Here is a 7126-nt window from a genome sequence, read left to right as displayed (position 1 = left end):
GCTCCCCTGAGCTTCTGTGGTGGTGTCACAGAGGAGCCAGGCTTCCTTGTAGTTCCCCAGCATCACAAAGGCTCTCCTGGGAGCCACGGGTCACAAAGCACCGTGGGCTCTGTGCAGCCCCGCTGTGTCACAATGGCCGCTGGCTTCCACGAGCCCCCGCAGTGTCCCAGTGGGCCCCGTGGCTTTAGGAGTGGGTGGCTGGGAGTTGGTGCCAGCGGCTGGGGGAGCAGCAGCAGGGACTGTGTGTGGACAGTGCCATGGCCACTTGTGTGGCCACTGGTGTCTCTGTGCCAGGCACAGCCGTGGTGTGTAACACCGGCTCTGGGTCCTTTGGCTGTGCAGGTGGCAGTCACGGCCTGGAGCAGGGCTGCTCCCGGGGGACAGCCTGGGGCAGGAGGCTGCTGGAGATTCATTCCCCACACTCCTTGTCATGAGGTGCTCAGAGTGATTGGAAAGGCTGTTGGCAGCAGGCAGTTCTCTGGGTTCAAGCTGTGGAGCTGTCAGCGGGAATGCAAAGGCCAAGCTGGTGAGCCTTTTGTCCTGGTGCCTTTAGTGTGTGAGCAGTCCCTGGTGCCGTTGTCTTTGGATCCTGAGTGTGGGAGAGGCAAGGCTTAGGATGGTGCGTAGAGCTGAGAAGGAAAGTGCCGAGAGCAGCATGTGTGCTGCTGCTTTGAGGGGTGCAGTTGAAGTTGTAGGCAGCAAGAGCTTTCTCAGCTGGCCCTTTTGTGAGCTCTGCTTTTGCCAGATGACTTCCATCTTACCCTCTTACCATCTTAGCCTCTCATTTTTGCATATCCCAAACCCCCTTCCAAACATCCAGCAGCTGCTTGTAAAGAAGAAGTCCTAGAACAAAAAGCCAGTGCTGCCTTTCATAGCCCCTTTGCTGTCTATGAAGTAGAGGAAAGAAGCTAGTGAGACGCACTTTCTTTCTCAACTCCATAGAGCGCATCCTTCTCTCAAGGTGGCAGAGTCCTTGGCGGAAGTGAAGCATCTGCAGCTGCAGTTCAGACTGAGAGATGTGCCAGGACAGGAAACATTTGCTGACCTTCCCTGTTCCCTGTGCAACATGATTCTCGCATCCCAGTCACTTTCACATACCTTCGGTATCCCTGAGTCCAAGCAGCTAAAGCTCACAGAGACAGAAGTGTCAGGAAGGAAAACGTTCCAAAAGCACCCCCTTCTCTTATCAGCATATAAATTGTGCACAACAGGCTGCGGCACTGAACCTTCCTTCTCAGATAGACATGCCATCACACTTTTCACTCTTGCAGCTCGGTTGAAAAGCTCCAGCAGCTGCTCCCGCAATAGCAAAAGGTTCTAGAAGTGAAAGCCAGTTTGGGGCTGCACCTTCTCCTTGCCGCATGTAAGCCACACCAAACTCCCTGATGCACTCTGTCCTCCCCTTCTCAAAGGAGTAGACGGTGGCATCAGGACACACCTGTGTCCCAGCAGCTGGGTGCCCAGCCGGGAGCAGGAGCAGGGCTGGGGCTGCTCCCAAAGTTGCCCCGCCCCAATGCCAGAGCCGGACATATGCTGAGGGGGGGCTGGATCAGGCTTTATTGTCCAGCTGCATGCCAGGAGTGAGCACAAAATCTACCTGCATTCTCTGCAGCATGCCATCCTGGAGCAGAGCCATTGCCAAAGGAAGCCGTGAGCCCGTGCCAAGCCAGTGCCGGAGTGGGATCCTAGCAGCACCTGTGGAAGCCGGGAGAGAGGAGCCCACCTGGAGCAGGTTCGTGCAGGATTAATCATCCCGTGGCTTCCCACCAGGGTCCTGTTGCTTCCAAAAGGCCCCACAGTGTCACTGTGGCCCCTCGGTTCCACCAGGTTCCATAGCGTCACTGTGGTGCCCAGGGTTCCGTCAGCTTCGCCAGCATCCCCACGGTCTGCAGAGCTCCCCGAGCTTCTGTGGTGTCACAGTGGAGGCAGGGTTGCATCAGGTTCCATAGCATCAGCACGGTCTCCAGGGCTCCCAGAGGTTCTGTGGTGTCACAGTGGAGGCAGGGTTGCATCAGGTTCCATAGCATCACCACAGTCTCCAGGGCTCCCTGAGCTTCTGTGGTGTCACAGTGGAGGCAGGGTTGCATCAGGTTCCATAGCATCAGCACGGTCTCCAGGGCTCCCAGAGGTTCTGTGGTGTCACAGAGGAGGCAGGGTTGCATCAGGTTCCATAGCATCACCACGGTCTCCAGGGCTCCAAGAGCTTCTGTGGTGTCACAGAGGAGGCAGGGTTGCATCAGGTTCAATAGCATCAGCACGGTCTCCAGGGCTCCCCTGAGCTTCTGTGGTGGTGTCACAGAGGAGCCAGGCTTCCTTGTAGTTCCCCAGCATCACAAAGGCTCTCCTGGGAGCCACGGGTCACAAAGCACCGTGGGCTCTGTGCAGCCCCGCTGTGTCACAATGGCCGCTGGCTTCCACGAGCCCCCGCAGTGTCCCAGTGGGCCCCGTGGCTTTAGGAGTGGGTGGCTGGGAGTTGGTGCCAGCGGCTGGGGGAGCAGCAGCAGGGACTGTGTGTGGACAGTGCCATGGCCACTTGTGTGGCCACTGGTGTCTCTGTGCCAGGCACAGCCGTGGTGTGTAACACCGGCTCTGGGTCCTTTGGCTGTGCAGGTGGCAGTCACGGCCTGGAGCAGGGCTGCTCCCGGGGGACAGCCTGGGGCAGGAGGCTGCTGGAGATTCATTCCCCACACTCCTTGTCATGAGGTGCTCAGAGTGATTGGAAAGGCTGTTGGCAGCAGGCAGTTCTCTGGGTTCAAGCTGTGGAGCTGTCAGCGGGAATGCAAAGGCCAAGCTGGTGAGCCTTTTGTCCTGGTGCCTTTAGTGTGTGAGCAGTCCCTGGTGCCGTTGTCTTTGGATCCTGAGTGTGGGAGAGGCAAGGCTTAGGATGGTGCGTAGAGCTGAGAAGGAAAGTGCCGAGAGCAGCGTGTGTGCTGCTGCTTTGAGGGGTGCAGTTGAAGTTGTAGGCAGCAAGAGCTTTCTCAGCTGGCCCTTTTGTGAGCTCTGCTTTTGCCAGATGACTTCCATCTTACCCTCTTACCATCTTAGCCTCTCATTTTTGCATATCCCAAACCCCCTTCCAAACATCCAGCAGCTGCTTGTAAAGAAGAAGTCCTAGAACAAAAAGCCAGTGCTGCCTTTCATAGCCCCTTTGCTGTCTATGAAGTAGAGGAAAGAAGCTAGTGAGACGCACTTTCTTTCTCAACTCCATAGAGCGCATCCTTCTCTCAAGGTGGCAGAGTCCTTGGCAGAAGTGAAGCATCTGCAGCTGCAGTTCAGACTGAGAGATGTGCCAGGACAGGAAACATTTGCTGACCTTCCCTGTTCCCTGTGCAACATGATTCTCGCATCCCAGTCACTTTCACATACCTTCGGTATCCCTGAGTCCAAGCAGCTAAAGCTCACAGAGACAGAAGTGTCAGGAAGGAAAACGTTGCAAAAGCACCCCCTTCTCTTATCAGCATATAAATTGTGCACAACAGGCTGCGGCACCGAACCTTCCTTCTCAGATAGACATGCCATCACACTTTTCACTCTTGCAGCTCGGTTGAAAAGCTCCAGCAGCTGCTCCCGCAATAGCAAAAGGTTCTAGAAGTGAAAGCCAGTTTGGGGCTGCACCTTCTCCTTGCCGCATGTAAGCCACACCAAACTCCCTGATGCACTCTGTCCTCCCCTTCTCAAAGGAGTAGACGGTGGCATCAGGACACACCTGTGTCCCAGCAGCTGGGTGCCCAGCCGGGAGCAGGAGCAGGGCTGGGGCTGCTCCCAAAGTTGCCCCGCCCCAATGCCAGAGCCGGACATATGCTGAGGGGGGGCTGGATCAGGCTTTATTGTCCAGCTGCATGCCAGGAGTGAGCACAAAATCTACCTGCATTCTCTGCAGCATGCCATCCTGGAGCAGAGCCATTGCCAAAGGAAGCCGTGAGCCCGTGCCAAGCCAGTGCCGGAGTGGGATCCTAGCAGCACCTGTGGAAGCCGGGAGAGAGGAGCCCACCTGGAGCAGGTTCGTGCAGGATTAATCATCCCGTGGCTTCCCACCAGGGTCCTGTTGCTTCCAAAAGGCCCCACAGTGTCACTGTGGCCCCTCGGTTCCACCAGGTTCCATAGCGTCACTGTGGTGCCCAGGGTTCCGTCAGCTTCGCCAGCATCCCCACGGTCTGCAGAGCTCCCCGAGCTTCTGTGGTGTCACAGTGGAGGCAGGGTTGCATCAGGTTCCATAGCATCAGCACGGTCTCCAGGGCTCCCAGAGGTTCTGTGGTGTCACAGTGGAGGCAGGGTTGCATCAGGTTCCATAGCATCACCACAGTCTCCAGGGCTCCCTGAGCTTCTGTGGTGTCACAGTGGAGGCAGGGTTGCATCAGGTTCCATAGCATCAGCACGGTCTCCAGGGCTCCCAGAGGTTCTGTGGTGTCACAGAGGAGGCAGGGTTGCATCAGGTTCCATAGCATCAGCACGGTCTCCAGGGCTCCAAGAGCTTCTGTGGTGTCACAGAGGAGGCAGGGTTGCATCAGGTTCAATAGCATCAGCACGGTCTCCAGGGCTCCCCTGAGCTTCTGTGGTGGTGTCACAGAGGAGCCAGGCTTCCTTGTAGTTCCCCAGCATCACAAAGGCTCTCCTGGGAGCCACGGGTCACAAAGCACCGTGGGCTCTGTGCAGCCCCGCTGTGTCACAATGGCCGCTGGCTTCCACGAGCCCCCGCAGTGTCCCAGTGGGCCCCGTGGCTTTAGGAGTGGGTGGCTGGGAGTTGGTGCCAGCGGCTGGGGGAGCAGCAGCAGGGACTGTGTGTGGACAGTGCCATGGCCACTTGTGTGGCCACTGGTGTCTCTGTGCCAGGCACAGCCGTGGTGTGTAACACCGGCTCTGGGTCCTTTGGCTGTGCAGGTGGCAGTCACGGCCTGGAGCAGGGCTGCTCCCGGGGGACAGCCTGGGGCAGGAGGCTGCTGGAGATTCATTCCCCACACTCCTTGTCATGAGGTGCTCAGAGTGATTGGAAAGGCTGTTGGCAGCAGGCAGTTCTCTGGGTTCAAGCTGTGGAGCTGTCAGCGGGAATGCAAAGGCCAAGCTGGTGAGCCTTTTGTCCTGGTGCCTTTAGTGTGTGAGCAGTCCCTGGTGCCGTTGTCTTTGGATCCTGAGTGTGGGAGAGGCAAGGCTTAGGATGGTGCGTAGAGCTGAGAAGGAAAGTGCCGAGAGCAGCGTGTGTGCTGCTGCTTTGAGGGGTGCAGTTGAAGTTGTAGGCAGCAAGAGCTTTCTCAGCTGGCCCTTTTGTGAGCTCTGCTTTTGCCAGATGACTTCCATCTTACCCTCTTACCATCTTAGCCTCTCATTTTTGCATATCCCAAACCCCCTTCCAAACATCCAGCAGCTGCTTGTAAAGAAGAAGTCCTAGAACAAAAAGCCAGTGCTGCCTTTCATAGCCCCTTTGCTGTCTATGAAGTAGAGGAAAGAAGCTAGTGAGACGCACTTTCTTTCTCAACTCCATAGAGCGCATCCTTCTCTCAAGGTGGCAGAGTCCTTGGCAGAAGTGAAGCATCTGCAGCTGCAGTTCAGACTGAGAGATGTGCCAGGACAGGAAACATTTGCTGACCTTCCCTGTTCCCTGTGCAACATGATTCTCGCATCCCAGTCACTTTCACATACCTTCGGTATCCCTGAGTCCAAGCAGCTAAAGCTCACAGAGACAGAAGTGTCAGGAAGGAAAACGTTGCAAAAGCACCCCCTTCTCTTATCAGCATATAAATTGTGCACAACAGGCTGCGGCACCGAACCTTCCTTCTCAGATAGACATGCCATCACACTTTTCACTCTTGCAGCTCGGTTGAAAAGCTCCAGCAGCTGCTCCCGCAATAGCAAAAGGTTCTAGAAGTGAAAGCCAGTTTGGGGCTGCACCTTCTCCTTGCCGCATGTAAGCCACACCAAACTCCCTGATGCACTCTGTCCTCCCCTTCTCAAAGGAGTAGACGGTGGCCCAGCAGCTGGGTGCCCAGCCGGGAGCAGGAGCAGGGCTGGGGCTGCTCCCAAAGTTGCCCCGCCCCAATGCCAGAGCCGGACATATGCTGAGGGGGGGCTGGATCAGGCTTTATTGTCCAGCTGCATGCCAGGAGTGAGCACAAAATCTACCTGCATTCTCTGCAGCATGCCATCCTGGAGCAGAGCCATTGCCAAAGGAAGCCGTGAGCCCGTGCCAAGCCAGTGCCGGAGTGGGATCCTAGCAGCACCTGTGGAAGCCGGGAGAGAGGAGCCCACCTGGAGCAGGTTCGTGCAGGATTAATCATCCCGTGGCTTCCCACCAGGGTCCTGTTGCTTCCAAAAGGCCCCACAGTGTCACTGTGGCCCCTCGGTTCCACCAGGTTCCATAGCGTCACTGTGGTGCCCAGGGTTCCGTCAGCTTCGCCAGCATCCCCACGGTCTGCAGAGCTCCCCGAGCTTCTGTGGTGTCACAGTGGAGGCAGGGTTGCATCAGGTTCCATAGCATCAGCACGGTCTCCAGGGCTCCCAGAGGTTCTGTGGTGTCACAGTGGAGGCAGGGTTGCATCAGGTTCCATAGCATCACCACAGTCTCCAGGGCTCCCTGAGCTTCTGTGGTGTCACAGTGGAGGCAGGGTTGCATCAGGTTCCATAGCATCAGCACGGTCTCCAGGGCTCCCAGAGGTTCTGTGGTGTCACAGAGGAGGCAGGGTTGCATCAGGTTCCATAGCATCACCACGGTCTCCAGGGCTCCAAGAGCTTCTGTGGTGTCACAGAGGAGGCAGGGTTGCATCAGGTTCAATAGCATCAGCACGGTCTCCAGGGCTCCCCTGAGCTTCTGTGGTGGTGTCACAGAGGAGCCAGGCTTCCTTGTAGTTCCCCAGCATCACAAAGGCTCTCCTGGGAGCCACGGGTCACAAAGCACCGTGGGCTCTGTGCAGCCCCGCTGTGTCACAATGGCCGCTGGCTTCCACGAGCCCCCGCAGTGTCCCAGTGGGCCCCGTGGCTTTAGGAGTGGGTGGCTGGGAGTTGGTGCCAGCGGCTGGGGGAGCAGCAGCAGGGACTGTGTGTGGACAGTGCCATGGCCACTTGTGTGGCCACTGGTGTCTCTGTGCCAGGCACAGCCGTGGTGTGTAACACCGGCTCTGGGTCCTTTGGCTGTGCA

This window comes from Aphelocoma coerulescens, unplaced genomic scaffold (genome assembly GCF_041296385.1).
Source record: "Aphelocoma coerulescens isolate FSJ_1873_10779 unplaced genomic scaffold, UR_Acoe_1.0 HiC_scaffold_60, whole genome shotgun sequence".
NCBI classification, from domain to species: Eukaryota; Metazoa; Chordata; class Aves; order Passeriformes; family Corvidae; genus Aphelocoma; species Aphelocoma coerulescens.
Note: the sequence above shows the minus strand (reverse complement) of the source record.